Source organism: Artemia franciscana, chromosome 9 (genome assembly GCF_032884065.1).
Source record: "Artemia franciscana chromosome 9, ASM3288406v1, whole genome shotgun sequence".
Lineage (NCBI taxonomy): Eukaryota > Metazoa > Arthropoda > Branchiopoda > Anostraca > Artemiidae > Artemia > Artemia franciscana.
The window spans coordinates 42,494,237-42,507,226 of record NC_088871.1 but is presented as its reverse complement, the minus strand read 5'-3'; the positions used below and the strand labels follow the sequence as shown (position 1 = coordinate 42,507,226).

The 12,990-nt window shown below is 35.2% G+C and overlaps 1 protein-coding gene across 1 annotated transcript in view; it reads right to left on the bottom strand.

The window, feature by feature from the left end:
• LOC136030830 (NFX1-type zinc finger-containing protein 1-like) overlaps window positions 1-12,990 on the bottom strand; it is a gene marked incomplete in the record, with an annotated part of 128,153 nt that overhangs the window by 63,477 nt on the left and 51,686 nt on the right.

Here is a 12,990-nt window from a genome sequence, read left to right as displayed (position 1 = left end):
ACTATTCTACTTTTTAAATCTTCAATCTTCACTCCAGCCATCCTTGTTAATACTACCATGTTAAATGAAGCTGCCCACTTGACTGATCTTTTCGTTACCCACCATCACCTTTCATCTTCACTTATTCCTAGCCTTAGCGACTTAGTCTTTTTAACATTAATTTCAAACCTATTCTAGCACCCTGAATTCGAAAAATATTCATTCATTTTGCTTACACTTTCATCTAAGATGTTTAAATCATCAGCATAATCTAAATTAAAGAAAAATTTTCTTCCCCGTTTGATTCCTCGTTCTCCCATTGTCTTTTCTGTGCTCCTTAAGACACAGTCAATCAAAAGGATTCATATAAATGGGGATAAAACATAACCCTGCTTAACTCCTGAATTAATACGAACGCCGCTAGTAACCTCATTTCCTAGCTTAACCGCGGGAGTGTTATTCTCGTATATAGCACTAATCACTTTAATCTATTTGTCTGGCATATTATACAAATATAAGGCCTTCGATAAAGCTCTTCTATCAGCTGAATAGGACGGTTGCTCCTAATCTAAAATATTGAGGCCTAAAGGTGTTTCATGACTCCGGAATTTCCCAATTATTAAGCTAAGACTGACAATTCGGTTTACACATCTTCTACCCTTCCTTAAACCGTTCTGTTCTTCTCTTAAAACTTTGTCTACAGCATCTCTCAGTCAAAAAAGTATACAAAAAATACCATCATACTAAGCAATTTGCTGCCTAGAGACCAGGCTAATGCCTCTATAATTACCATACTCACTCTTATCTCCTTTTTTATGCAGGGGTTTAATTAGGGGTTTCCTAAAATCGATAGGTATTTCCTCTTTTTCAAAAATCATTTCCATAATATTCAGTATCTTATTTCTAACCTCATAGCCACCATATTTGAGAAAATAATTTACCACAATATCAGCACCTGGGGTCTTATTATTTTTTAATTTATTTTTTAGTACTTTTGCTGATTCTTCCTTTACATCCAATTTTCACAATTTTCACAGTGTCACAATTTTCATTTTTAATTTTTCTCTATCTTCTACTGTAACTCTATCTCGGTTTAGAACATTCTCAAAATGTTCTGCTCATCTTTAACTCTTTACTTCTCACTAACTGTGGCCCATAACTTTGTGGTTCCTATCTTCAAGCGGGAAAAGTCCAGATTGACTACTCCTTCTCAATTTAACATGCCAGTAGAATATTTAACTATCATGCCGTCTAGCTACAACGTTCAGATCCTTGGCAGTTTTATCCATGGTCGCCACTGCAAATTCATACGTTAATATGTTATTATTAGGTTTGAATTTATTATTTATTTTAATTTCTATTCGTTTGATGTTTCATTCATTCAATGGTAGGTAATTACGTTCGTTAATGTTTCGCTTATTGTATGACTTCATTTCTACTTATTTTAGGTTTTATTTTGGCTCCTTACTTTTCCTCCTTACTTTGGCTCCTTACTATCATTAACTATCATTGTTATATTAAGTATACTGAGCCACCACATGTCTCAAGCATTTTTAACTTTTGGTTGTTGAACGCTGAAAAAGCCGAGAAATCGATTTTGTCCTCCCTATTGAATTATTTTCAGGTGGTATCCCTATTGAATTAAAATAAATCTTAAATAAATCTTAAAATACCTGACAATATAACGAATAGACACCGTAATCAAAGTCAGCCACGTAAACTGGCAGCTCATCCAGTGCTAATTAGGCTCAATAATTAAGCTGAAGCTTTTCTAGTTACGCAAAGCATATCCAAGCTTAAATCCAAGCTAATATCCAAGTTCGTTAATGTTTTGCTTATTGTATGACTTCATTTCTGCTTATTTTAGGTTTTATTTTGGCTCCTTACTTTTCTTTGATAAGCTTTCAGTTTGATATAAATTTTAAAATTAATATTAAGAAAATATGTTCTGTTTGGGGTTATATTTTGTATAACATTCCTGAATTTTATTTTGGGTTTAAGAGGTCTGAAGCTAAATTAAAGAAAAAAAAGCTCCTAGCTATATTAATTGGGAAAAATAGAAGCTATCTCGGCTGAGGTTGAGAACAAAATTTTCATTTCATATATTTCTTTGGTACTGAGAGTAATGAGTTGACTTGTCACAATTGAAAGCGTTCTTGTAAATATTAGCAAATTTAGCACTTTTCTGAAAACTCAGACTACTGTTTTGGAAATTATTACTTTGCTAATTTTTCAAGGAAGCGAAGAAAAAATCGGAAGGCAAATAGCAATCAAGTATATTAGAATTTCCCCAAAGCAAAATCTATCCCGATATCAAGTAAACAAAATATTAATAAGGAGATTTTTACTAAATGACTTGCTCTAGTTTAGGATAGATGTGCAGAGAGGAGCAACATTAGCTTGACGTGGCAGTTTATCAGATAATTTGAATAATTTCAGTTGTTTTAAGATAACATATTCTTGTCAACTTACAGAAATATAAAAGAAAAAGTGAAAAGAAAAACAAAAAAAATGAATTTCTCAACAATACAAAATGCCGAATTAATTCAAATATTTCTCTTAAACACACTGCGCTGTATATTTAATCACATCTAAAGGATTGGAACGGAATATGTTTGCTAAATAAAACTATTCCAGTAAATTATACAGCGAATCCCAAACTAGTAAAATATACAGCACATGGAGCACAGTCAGGAAACAATACAATTTAGGAAATAACTACTTGTTATGACTGTGCATTAACGCAGCAAAATTTGGCATAACCGATTCAGAAACTTGTCGGGGCGGATTCTGCCTTGAGTAAACGGATGTTAAACTTCTCTGGACATAGGCGGGGCCTGTAAGGATTAAAAGAGTTATCCTTATTTCTGTCTGTCACAGGCGTAATTGGGAAAATTGGCACCAACTTTGCCCCCCCCTCCTCTAGAATTTTGACGAAACTACACCACTGCTTTCTATGGTAATTTTGTGTTCGCTTTAAGTTTGAATTGATTATTCATTGATATTTTGTTCACTTCGGGCCTCATTTATTCATTGATAGTGATCTATGTTCGTTTTATGTTTGAATTATTAATTACCTTTATTCCTATTCTTCCTTGGTTCTATTGCGATATTTGTTAAGCTTTCGTTATTCGGATTATCAGCTCCAGAAGTACGATTTTAGTCTGAAATTTCTATTTTAGACGAAATTTTGCCCTATATTTTAGCAATAGTTATACTATATTATTTTGAATGGATGGAATTTTGCGGGGTTTGAACCCTCCCCCCCTCTGAAATGTTTGTCCCACTCGTAAAGATGTAACAGAATCTATATTAACAATTTTTTTTAGTCCTAATGTACCCCCCTCCCTAAACAAAATCCTGTACATGGCCTTGATTGATGTACCATAATGTCCCTTCCCTGCATAACTTAAGGTTCACTTAATAAGGATTCCATAGATTGATCTAACAAAAAAACATTGTTAAGAGTGTTTACAAAAAGAAATAAATAACAGAAAACCAGAGGCAATGATATGATGGTGCCTAAGTAAAGAGGCCAGTGTATCCTTTAGATTATTTTTTTCTCCTAGGTACTTTTCATAAAATCACACAAAACTCCATAGGGTCTCACTCGATTGTAGATAGAAAGTTCTTGACTTCTGTTAGATCAGATGTGATTGGAGTAGGAAACGGGCCCCTTGAAAATGTGAAAGGGTTAACAACTTAGCCTGAGAAGGAGCTAACGTCTTTTTACACCCAATTGGCTCAATCAACCAGAAAAAAGTTCCTCCGATAATGGGCCAAATAAAGAGCTTAAATGGCAAAAACATTTTTTTTTTCTGAGCGGTTGAAACATCTAAGTCCTCTAAGGGAAAAGAAATCATTTAGGCTTTACACAATAATTTTTTTTTTTATTAGTGTGGTTCTTCTTTGTCAAAACATCGCCAACAAAAAAGCAAACCACAAGCAGAGGCAGCGCTATAGTACTGCTTAAGTAAAGAGCCATGTGCCCTCCATGCCCAATTTATCTATTTGCTTTTTTCTTGACTACTTCGCTTGGAAGGGACAATGGAAACTTTAAAAGAGCTCACATGATTTGAAGTTGGATGCTCTAGTGCAGTTTTTAAGAGTGTGAAGTTATTAAACGGAAACCAGCCTCCCTCCCATACCTGATTTCACCCCTCCACCTAACTCCTCTCGCATAACTCCCCAGGACATCTGACCAAACTCTAAACTGTCAGTTTTATTAAGATGCCTAAAAAGTCTCATAAATGTCAATCCAGGGAAATCATGTGGGAAGGGTCATAAACCCCGAAGCAAAAACACTAAAATTTGTGAATTTCTAATATATATTTTAAGCTTGAAAAAGGGTGACATATTTGATCTTTGTTATCCAGTAGTTCAAAACCTTCGGGGATCTTTCTCTTGGTCAAAAGGATTACACATTTTTTGTGGTAGAAGGGAGGGGGATGGAAACCAGATATGGGGAAGACAACTTTTATTCATTGATAATGAGACCTAGTCCTTGGGCCAAAACCTAATTTACTGAAAATGTTTTTGGGAATACACTCTAATAATGAGGCCAAAAAAATATTTCTTGATTGCCTCAAAACTTATACCCTTAGTCCCTGGGCTATGGGATCCAAAATTTAGAACGAGAATGGAAAAAAACTTGTTTCCCCAGAATTGTGCCCGACCAAAGGCTGAGAGCTTTTTCTTCCAGCCACTTTGAACAGAAGTGTTGTTAGAAATTCGGTAGAGAGGTTATTCAACTGGAAATTAAGATATTTAATAATATTAATGCATTAGAATCCTCTAAACAAATCTTGAATCTACTTAAAGGAAAATATAAAGAAAACTGAAACCACTAACATAAACAAAGAAAAAATAACATCTCAGCTCACAGTTAAGCGAAAATTCAACAGTACCCTCCCAAAACTTCTCTAGCAGTAAATTTATAAAAAAAAACTATATCTATTGGAAAGGTATGGGTACAAGTCCAAAGGGACAGCTGAAGTGTGAGAATATAAATATACTTTATTCTGTTCAGATAATTTTAAGAAGCTCTATAGTGAGACAAGAAAGAAGACATGTGTGGTGAAAAAAAAATGTTGTAAACTCTATCCAGGGTCATTTTGTGAAACTGTCCTTTAACTCAAGCAAGTAACCCCAATGGTTTTCTCGGCCTTTCCTTCAAGGCTGAAATCACAAAAGTATTAGTGGCCTCAACAGTTGAGCCAAACAGGAAACGCAAGTATTTTAGAGATAGTAATGCAGAAATAGTCACTGGGTCAACGTAGATGGTTACGGACGGTTGCTGTAATAAACCATAAACAAAAAACATCATAGTAAACTATATCATATCTATTTTGAAGAGCCTGAAGAAATAAGGTTTGAAGGTTTAGAAAGCTAAATTTTGGAGAAATCTTCCTACATAAAAAGAAGGTTATCCGCGTAACAATGGTGGCTATTATCAAAATGGGGCTCATTCAGGTATGGCGAAGTATCTCCAGTGAGGCTTTATTGAAAAGAGGTGGACTAACCATTGAGTCTTGCTTCACATCTTTTCTAAAAGCCATTGTGTTGCTAGGCTGGTTACCAAGCACCATTATGGACACATAGTTGCTATCATTAAGAGCCAAGAATGACTGGAGAACGACCAGCCTCCTTCTCGTAGCCTTTTCTGATACTGGCCCCTCGTAACCCCCACGGTATTGGCTCCAAACTTTGATAAAGCCTTTTCACCCCAACGTGTTTCAAATAAGTTAGTCTCCGAAGTCAGCAACACCCCATAGTCCCTGAGGCAATGCCCCTAAATGATGTAAATTACCACCTGTTTACACAAAGATTAGCAGAAGAGCTCTCTAATTTGGTTGTCCAATAAGATAAGAACTCTTCAGGATCGATCGTTAAGTGCACTTTTTAAGACAACATTATTGAGCAATATCACTTTTTTGTTTGACTTATCTGATTATTTCCTTGTTGTTGATATCGGTTTTCAATTTGTCCAGTTTCAAAACAAATACTGTCATATATTATGCGTATAACCTAATAGATTCAAATACAGTCACCTAAAATTGATTCTCGCTTTTGCTGTTTCAACACTGAACGAAACTGGTCAACACTACGAAGTAGATCAAGATTGGAAAAGGAAAAAATCGGTCTAACAGTCAGTAATCATAATTTAAATGCAAAATAAATGAATCGAAATACTTGCCATTTCATTCAACACTAAGCATTACTTACAAATTACCTCTTTTACTCCTACTTGCATGAAATTAATATATATATATATATATATATATATATATATATATATATATATATATATATATATATATATATATATATATATACTACTATATATATATATATATATATATATATATACTATATATATATATATATATATATATTACTACAAATATTACTACGGATATATATATATATATATATATATATATATATATATGAATATATATATATATATGTATATATATATATATATATATATATATATATATATATATATATATATATATATATATATATATATATATATATACATACATGGCAATCTGTCATTCTTCATCCGCAGAACGTGCCCAAACTCTCTCAACCTTTCTTTCATTATAGCCCTAGAAAGCAGGGTTGAACCACCATCTCCAGTTTTCGTACAGCCTAGTTTTAGAAATACTACCAAGCAGCCAGGTAAACAGAACAATCCGTAGGCAATTTCTCTGGAAAACGTCTAACAAATATTCATCAGGTTCTCGCAGCACCCATGCTTCAGAGCCATATTAAAACCCTGTCATCACTGTACCTTCCAATATTCTAATCTTGGTTTGCAGACTCATCTTCCTATTCTTCCATACCTTTTTTAATTGTGAAAAAGCACCCAGAGCCTTGGCTATTCTAATTTTAGCATTTTCACTGTTCCCACCGTCTTAACTAATATTACTACGGAGATAAATGAAGCTGGCCACCTGATCAATCTTTTCGTTACCCAAATTCACCTCTACATCTTGACTCATTCCTAACCTTACTGACTTAGTCTTCTTAACATTAATTCTTAAATTCTACCACCAGGAACTCGCAAAACCTATAACAGTTCATTCATTTTTCTCACATTTTCACCCATGATGCTTAAACCATCCGCATAATCTAAATCCAGGAGCGTTTTTCATCCCCATTTGATTCCGTGGTCTGCCATTGCCTTTCATGTGCTCCTTAGACAGAGTCCATGAAAATGATCCATATAAAGGGGGATAGAACTCAATCCTGAGGAACTCCTGATTTAATACAAAACCAGCTGCTAACGTCATTTCCCACCTTAACTGCAGCAGTATTATTCTCGTACATAACACTAATCACTTTGATGTATTTGTCTGGTTTACCATATAAGGATAAGACCTTTGCTAAGGCTCTTCTATCAACAGAATCAAAAGCTTTCTTATGATCTACAAAACTGAGCACCAAAGGTGTTTGACAGCTAAAGCACTTCTCAATTATTAACTTAAGAGTAAAAATTTAGTCGACACATCCTATATCTTTTCTAAAACCGCACTGTTCTTCTCATAAAACTGTGTCTAAAGCATCTCTCAGTGTAAAAAGTATCAAGCTACTAAGTTATTTGCTACCTACAGAGACCAGACTGATGCCTTGATAATTACCATACTCACTCTTATCATCTTTCTTATACAGTGGTTTAATTAAGGTTTTTCTAAAATCTTTAGGTACTTCCCCTTTTTCAAAAATCATATTCATAATATTCAGTAGCTTATTTCTAACCTCGGAGCCACTATAATAAAGAAACTCATTTACCATACTATTAGCATCTGGAGCCTTCTTGTTTTTTAATCCTTTGAATGCTGTAGCTAATTTTTCCTCAAAAAACAAATCTTGTTTCACATCCAAGGTATCAAAAAAAATTTCGTTTTCCTCTATATCCTTTCTTGCAACTGTATCTTGGTTTAGTGCATTCTAAAAATGTTCCGCCAATCTCGCTTTAACTCTTTCCTTATTACTAATTGTGGCCCCGTTCCTGTCTTTAACCGGGACAAGTCTGGATTGACTATCCATGGCCTCCACTTCACACTTCTTTAGTTCATATTTTAATGCTTTCTCCACTTTCTTTAAATTATTTTTGTTTTTGTATGATCAATCACTCAGATAATTCTTGTACAAACCCCTTCTCCTCTCTATTAAACATAAAGTTTTTCACTAATATTTCTAGCTACAGTCTTAACTTTCTTCCTCAAGACACCATCAGCAACTTCAAAAAAATTTTTCTAAAATTATTCTAACCATCTTCCAAATTGTCAAATTTTAAACTCTCAATAACAGCACTCCTATATACCCTAGTATTTGTATTGATTCTGCCATTCTTTGGTTTACTATAACATAATCAATAAGGTTTGCTGTCTTACCATCACGTGAGTACCATGTCAACTTATTGGCCATTTTATGACCAAATACCGTAATGGTTATAACTAGATTGTTATACCTACAAAATTGCAAAAGTCAGTAGCCATTACTGTTTTCTTTTCCTACACCAGATTTACCAAGACTAGGATACCATCTATCGCTATTTCTACCAACCTGGGCGTTCAAATTTCCAAGTAAAAACATCATATTTCTACCTGGGACCCTCTCTATTTGCTCCTATAACTGTTAGTATAATTCATATGAGTCACTAGTGTCTCCGTCAGTCAGTTCAACAGGGGCATATACTACTATAACTCATACCCTGAACTTTTTAAATATAAATCGAGCAATTAGTATTATATTATTAATATGTATGAATGAATTAACTTTATAACCTGTAAAAGTACAAAAAACACAAAGTACGGAGTATTATAAATAAACAAAAACAAAAACGATAAACAGCAAGAAAAAGAAAAATTCAAACTAACAAAAGACAACATGGACTAATTAACCAGTATCAACATGGGAAAGAAGGCTGCAGAGGGTCGTAAACGTGAATACAGTTGACAGTCTTTTTACACAAATCATCACTGGAAGAGCGAATCCAAGAAGGCACATCTATTAAACCAAATCGAGCAATTATTTTTCTGTTTCGGTGCCATCTAGGAAGCCGGAGGAGGAATTTGCAATATCTGAAATAAGCCGCACGTAGAAAATGGCGATCTTTCTTACGAAACTAACTACTAATAAGTCCAGATCGAGCAGTCTGAATTCGTCAGTCAAAATGTCAATACGACAGTCATTTTTTAACGTCGTAGCATAAAAAGTCCCAATTCTCATGTCCTTTAAATCATTGAAATTATTTTGGCCTCAGGAAAAGCAATGATCCCGGATACCAGGGCAGTACGGGGATCAGCATATCTTCTTAAGTCTACACTAAAGCGCTTAAGCCGGCTTAGAACCGGACAGCAAGAAGTTCCTGGGACCTCCAGTATGAATGGAGACTCCGTGCAATCCTGGGCCCATCTTGGCCACAACATGGTTTTCAGCACTAGGCGATGCTTTTCCAACAAGAGTCAAAATCCTCCACAGACGGTCCCAAGCCTATAACCTCTTACTCATTATATATTCATGCCTACAAATATTATGCTACTATAGGGAGGCAAACCGTAGTAGACAAATTAGCTAGGAAGAGGTTTTTTTTAGCCAGAAACCACCCGTCAAAACAGACAAAGCCCAGAAGAATTATCCATTAATCAGAATCCCTTGCGAATGCTGTGTCATTCACTAGGCTATAATTTCCTCGAGGGGCGCCACTCTTCAAGTGAGAATAGAGTTGACCGCAATGTCCCCAGTATTGGAGGTACCCCGAAAGGATCGAAGCAGCTACTTGCGGAGGCCGTTGTACATAGATCTGGATCATACGTCCTATCCTCCCAAAGAAGATCCTCCCACGTCGGTAATCTACGTCACCATGCAATTTAACCTATTACTGGGAGAAGGTTTGGAACTCATGAGACGTGTGGACATACCGGTGGACCCTGTTGAGTGTACATTTGAGGGGCTTCTTCCTCCTCCACTTCTTTTTTTGGCCCCGGGCGAGGGTGCCCCAGTTTATATTATGGACTCCCAGGGACAAGGTCCCCCCTGGCTCATGCCTCCTATACAGGTAACCTACATATCTGTAAGGAGTTCTCTTATCACCACCTAGGAACACGCTGAGTGGCATGGGGGAGAACCCTAAAGAGCAGTAGACTCATAAAGCCTTTTTTTGACGTCTCGAAGGAAAACAAACCCTGTTATGTAACGTACACCCGCATCTTCTAGAAAGCATTTCCTATTGCGTAACAAGCACCCACGTCTTGAAAAGAACCAATAACGCTGCGTCTTGAGGAATCGCCGTTCATCTCAAATCACTATAGGAAAAAAGGGGATAGTGGCCAAGCGTTACTCCAAAATCGTTGAGGCATCACCACTCATAAGCCAATGAAACTGAAGTCCACTTTTGCCACGAAGATATAGGAAAGCAATCTCTCTTTTTCTCTTCGATAGTGCTTCGAAGTTTTTCAGTTACGTCTGGAGACTGACACAGATAACAAAAGAAGGGTTGCTAACGTGTTAAATATACGACAAAGAGGAAAAAAAATGAGTAAAAAAGCAAAAAAAATCACTAAATTAATGATGTGACCTTTTTTTCCTAGAAAGCGTCAGAAAAGTAGTTTTAATCATTTATGTCTTTAGAATGAGTTTAAGGCAGTTTTCCTAACGAAAAATGAGAATTTTTTCCTACATAGAGACAAAACAACACTAAGAAGGTAATGCTGTCATGGGGAAAGAGCAATGTTTTCCAACTGGAGAGCCGAGGAAGAGACGGAAGTTATCAAAAGCTGATGATATATAGCTTCATCCAGGGCCTATTAATCAGGAAACTTCCAAAGCCGTCAAATGATTGAATGACACTTGTTTTGAGCTGATTTTTAATGTTTTCCAAGCAGTTCTGAAAGAATATTTTTAGGAACTGTCATTTGTTTCAATCTCATTCATGCTTTCTAATGATGCAAGTTTCATAACCCGAATATATCGATCTTTGGCACAAGACGGGAGAAGTTAAATGGTTTTTTCCAAGATTTTCGGGAAAGCATGTGTCAGCTTTTAGTTTTCTAGCATTTATTCAGACCTTTCGTCAAACTTGTACTATATATATCTATATATATAAAAATAAGTTGTCTGTCTGTGTGTCTGTCTGTCAGGTGACGTCATGTTTCTGTGTCAACTGACGTCATGAAGTTAGTTGTCGTCATTTTTGCTATGACGGTGACGTCATTAAAGATATTTAAGACATATATGTTCACGTAGAAATCTATTAATGTTTAAGTTTAAAATGACTGATGAACTTACAATGGCAAAAGCCGATGAAGATGCTCAAAGAGTCTATGCCAAAAAACTTGCTGCTGATAGAGAAAGTCAGAAAAGAAAGCGTGCCGAGGAATCAAAAGAACAGCAAGGAAACAGGCTTGAGGCTAAAGAACGCAAAACCGCGCAGTTAGATGAAGATCCACCTGGACAGCGAGAGTCAAAACATATCAAAACTGAAAATGATAGCGATGATGATTGGGTTTGGGATTTTGACTTGGATAAGGTCATCAATGCCTACCAGATTTTAGTTAAAAAAACAAAGGTTCGGCGATATGTATTTCATAGTGAAGCTGAAAAATAAAGAAGAAAAAGAAAACTGAAAAAAGAAAAAATGTAAAAAACTAAAAAATACTAAAAAGAAAAAACGCTCAAAGAGAAATTACAGACCGGGACACAAATGACGACCGGGACAGAGGGAATATAAATAACGACCGGGACACTCAAAGAGAAATTACAGACTGGGATACCGGGACACAAATGACGACCGGGACACAGGGAATATAAATGACGACCAGGACAAAGGTATTTAAGAATATCGTTCAAAGACAAATTTTTAATTGTAAGAAGACCGTTGAAAGAGAAATTTCTAATTGTAAAATGACTGAAGAACCTACAATGGCAACACCCGAGGAAGCTGCTCAAAACGAATGTATTCAAGCCGAAGTAGCTGAGTTGGTAAAGCGTTATGTTTCAGATTCAGGTTCTAGGTCCGAGAGGCTCCAGGTTTGAACCTTGGCTTTAGCATTGATACAAAAGAAGGAAAAAACTAAAAAAGGTAAAAACTACAAAAAAACTAAAAAGAAAATATATATATATATATTTATATATATATATATATATATATCTATATATATAAAAATAAGTTGTCTGTCTGTGGATCTGTCAGGTGACGTCATGTTTCTGTGTCGACTGACGTCATGTTTTCGACTGACAAAATTACAGACCGGGACATCGGGACACAAATGAACAACAAAAAAACTAAAAAGAAAAAAAAACTAAAAACTAATAAAAAACTAAAAAACCTAAAAAGCTAAAAAAAAACTAAAAAAGAAAATAAAATGAAAAAGGAAAAAAATGAAAAATAAAGGAGAAAAACAAAACTAAAAAAAGAAAAAAAAACTAAAAAAAGGTAAAAAACTAAAACCTAAGAAAAGACCAATTCAAAAACGAATGTATATACAGACCGGGACACAAATGACGACCGGGACACCGGGACATGACGACCGGCACACAGGGACACAACTACAACAGGGACGCCGGGGGGCTCAGGGGGATATATAAATGACGATGGCGACACAGGGAATCGTCGATTAGCAATCACCATCAACAAAGCTCAAGGGCAATCATTAGTATATATATATATATATATATATATATATATATATATATATATATATATATATATATATATATATATATATATATATATATATATATATATATATATATATATATATATATATATATATATATATCTATATTCACAGGTGGGACATAGGGACACAACTACAATGGCGCGTAACTAATATGGCGCGTAACGACTTACGCGCGCGGGGGGCTTGGGGGGGGCGAAAAGCGCCCCCACTAACTAGGCTAGTATATATAGCTAGCTAGTATATATATCTAGCCAACTAGCTAGTATATATATCTATATATATAAAAATAAGTTGTCTGTCTGTGTGTCTGTCT